Genomic DNA, 3,969 nt, shown 5'->3' with positions numbered 1-3,969 from the left:
TTCACTGTCCACTACACCTCCAATTTTGATGTCATCTGCAAACTTACTAACTGTACCTCTTATGTTGGCATCCAAATCATTTATGTAAATGACAAAAAGTAGAGAACCCAGCACCAATCCTTGTGGCACTCCACTAGTCACAAGCCTCCAGTCTGAAAAACAACCCTCCACCACCACCCTCTGTCTTCTACCTTTGAGCCAGTTCTGTATCCACATGGCTAGTTCTCCCTGTATTCCTTGAGATCTAACCTTGCTAACCAGTCTCCCATGGGGAACCTCATTGAACGCCTTACTGAAGTCCATATGGATCATGTCTACTGCTCTGCCCTCAACAATCCTCCTTTTTATTTCTTCAAAAAACCCAATCAAGTTTGTGAGACATGATTTCCCACGCATAAAGCCATGTTGAACATCCCTAATCAGTCCTTGCCTTTCCAAATACATGTACATCCTGTCCCTTAGGATTCCTTCCAACAACTTGCCCACCACCAACGTCAGGCTCACTGGTCTATAGTTCCCTGACTTGTCCTTAACACCTCTCTGAAATAGTGACACCACATTAGCCAACTTCCAGTCTTCCGGAACCTCACCAGTGACTATCGATGATACAAATATCTCAGTAAGAGGCCCAGCAATCACTTCCCTAGCTTCCCACAGTGTTCGTGGGTACACCTAATCAGGTCCTGGGGATTTATCCACCTTTATACGTTTGAAGACATCCAGCACTTCCCCCTCTGTAATATGGACGTTTATATCTACATCTTCCATGTCTTTTTCCACAGTAAACACTGATTCAAAATACTCATTTAGTATCTTCCCCCATCTCCTGTGGCTCCACACAAAGGCCGCCTTGCTGATCTTTGAGGGACCCTATTCTCTCCCGAGTTACCCTCTTGTCCTTAATGTATTTGTAAAAGCTCTTTGGATTCTGCTTAACTCTATTTGCCAAAGCTATTTCATGTCCCCTTTTTGCCCCCCTGATTTCTCTCTTAAGTATACTCCTACTGCCTTTATACTCTTCTAAGGATTCACTCGATCTATCCTGTCTATACCTGACATATGCTTCCTTCTTTTTCTTAACCAAACCCTAAATTTCTTTAGTCATCCAGCATTCTCTATACCTACCAGACTTTCCTTTCACCCGAACAGGAATATACTTTCTCTGGGCTTTCATTACCTCATTTCTGAAGGCTTCCCATTTTCCAGCTGTCCCTTTACCTGTGAACCTCTGCCCCCAATCAGCTTTTGAAAGTTCTTGCCTAATACCATCAAAATTGGCCTTGCTCCAATTTAGAACTTCAACTTTTAGTTCTAGTCTATCTTTCTCCATCACTATTTTAAAACTAATATAATTATGGTTGCTGGCCCCAAAGTGCTCCCCCACTGAAGCATCAGTCACCTGCCTGCCTTATTTCCCAAGAGTAGGTCAGGTTTTGCACTTTCTCTAGTGGGTACACCCCAAAATCAGAAACTTTTCTTGTACACACTTAACAAATTCCTCTCCATCTAAACCCTTCACACTATGGCAGTCCCAGTCTATGTTTGGAAAGTTAAAATCCCCTACCATAACTGCCCTATTATTCTTACAGAAAACTGAGATCGCCTTAAAAATTTGTTTGTCAATTTCCTTCTGACTGTTCGGGGATCTATAATACAATCCCAATAAGGTGATTATCCCTTTCTTATTTCTCAGTTCCACCTAAATAACTTCCCTGGATGTATTTCCGAGAATATCCTCCCTCAGCACAGCTGTAATGCTGTCCCTTATCAAAAACGTCACTCGCCTCCTCCCTTGCCTCCCTTTCTGTTCTTCCATTTGTATTCTGGAACATTAAGCTGCCAGTCCTGTTCATACCTGAGCCCTGACTGTTTGATTCGCTCCATTTCCCAACTGTCCCAATCTCAGATTGATTTCTTTCCTCACTATCTCCCTGGGTCCCAACCCACCCCCACCTTACTAGTTTAAATCCTCCCGAGCAGTTCGAGCAAATCTTTCTGCCAGTATATTAGTCCCCTTCCAATTCAGGTACAATCCGTCCTTCTTGTACAGGTCACTCCTATCCCAAAAGAGATTCCAATGATCCAAAAATGTGAAGCCTTCTCCCATACACCAGCTCCTCAGCCATGCATTCATCTGCTCTATCCTCCTATTCCTGCCCTCACCAGCTCATAGCACCAGGAGTAATCCAGATATTACTACTCTAGAGGACCTCCTTTTTATTTATCTGCTTAGGCTCTCTGTATTCTCCCTTCAGAATCTCAACCTTTTCCCTTCCTATGTCATTGGTCCAATGCGTACAATGACCTCCTGCTGGTCCCTCTCCCCCTTGGGAACATTCTGCACCCTCTCAGAAACATCCTGGCACCAGGGAGGCAACACACCATTCTGATTTTTCGCTGCTGACCACAGAAACATTTGTCTATGCCTTAGACTAGAAAGTCCCCTAACACAATCAATCTCTTGGAATCCAACATACCCCTCATTGTATTAGAGCCAGTCTCAATACCAGAAACATGGCTGCTGATGCTATATTCCCCTGAGAATCCATCACCCCCAAAACAGTATACATGTTTGAAATGGGGGTAACCACAGAAGACTCCTGTACTATCTGCCTATCTCTCTTACCTTTCCTAGTGTTGACCCATCTATGTGACTGTGTCTGCAACTTTTCTCCCTTCCTATAACTGCCATCCATCACATCCCCTCACTCCAACCATTCAATTCGATCTGATAGGATTCGCGACCAATGACATTTATTGCAGATATAATCTTCAGTAACATGTAAACTCTCCCTAAAATCCCACATCCGACAAGAAGAGCAAATCACTCGACTAAGGGCCATTTTTGCTTCTTCCAATCTGCAGACCCAGAAAATAGCCCCATCTTATTCCTCTACAAAACACTGTTCCAAGCTAACGTAATACTTATGGCTTATATTTTTAAGTTTAATCAAGAGGCATATCTCAATAAAACATATAATCAAGAAAGAATCCACTCCAGTCACTACTGCAGACTTACAGCAAGGCCGCTAGGCCATACTTAAAACTATTCACTTATGTGTTTCTGTGCTGTGACCTCTCCCAGACAGGTTCCTCCAAGATTAGTTGTGAATTTCACTGTTTGTTAATTTTCCCAGATGCACTCCAATGTCCAGCGATACATGCACTCAACGGCAAAGGCTGTAACAGCATAAGTTCACTGCTGTGTCAGCTAGTAGTTTCTTTCTCTCTCTCCGTCCTGCACTGACCTCACCATATGCTACCTTTGTCTGTCCCTCTCCCTTTTAAAAATGCCATTGTTTTGCCTTTTGCTTTCTCCAAAGTTCCAAAACAATGCAACAGCATATAACACAGTAACTGCTGCTCCTGGAATTCGAGGAAATCACCTCCAACACCCAAAATACCTCAAAAAAGGAGCAGCCTGTTATAGCCAGAAATCGTTTTCCCGTCCTCAATATTGGTTTGCTTTATTTCCTCCATTACATTTTCCCACCATATTAAATCCAAAAAATTCTTCCCTTTCACATGTTTTAGGTTCCTGTTTGCTACGAACATTTTGTGCATTAATTTGACAAGCTTGTTATTGTCCATTATAATCTCTTTTGCAGCTGAATTTAATAGGCCCACATTTCCTAGTAAAACTCACCTTCTTTCAGTTTATTTATAAATGTTTTCGTTGCAAGCTTTGTATGCTTCGCTATTGTTATTTTTCATGTTATCTCTTTATACCTTTTATGTGACATTGTTGCTTTTTTATAACTCACACAGTGCACTTGACATTTTCACTTTTCATCGCAGTTTTCCCTGGCTGTCTATCAAGTTTTATCCTGTCTCTTATCTCACTTGCTGACCTGGGTTGCTTCAACCACACAAGAGGAGCTCAGTCACCAGATGGAACAAAGAATAACATTTCAAATGGACTTTCTGAAGCAGTAATGGTGAAATGGTTGTTTCATTAGGCTGAATCTG

Source organism: Chiloscyllium plagiosum, chromosome 2, assembly GCF_004010195.1.
Source record: "Chiloscyllium plagiosum isolate BGI_BamShark_2017 chromosome 2, ASM401019v2, whole genome shotgun sequence".
Classification (NCBI taxonomy): domain Eukaryota; kingdom Metazoa; phylum Chordata; class Chondrichthyes; order Orectolobiformes; family Hemiscylliidae; genus Chiloscyllium; species Chiloscyllium plagiosum.
Note: the sequence above shows the minus strand (reverse complement) of the source record.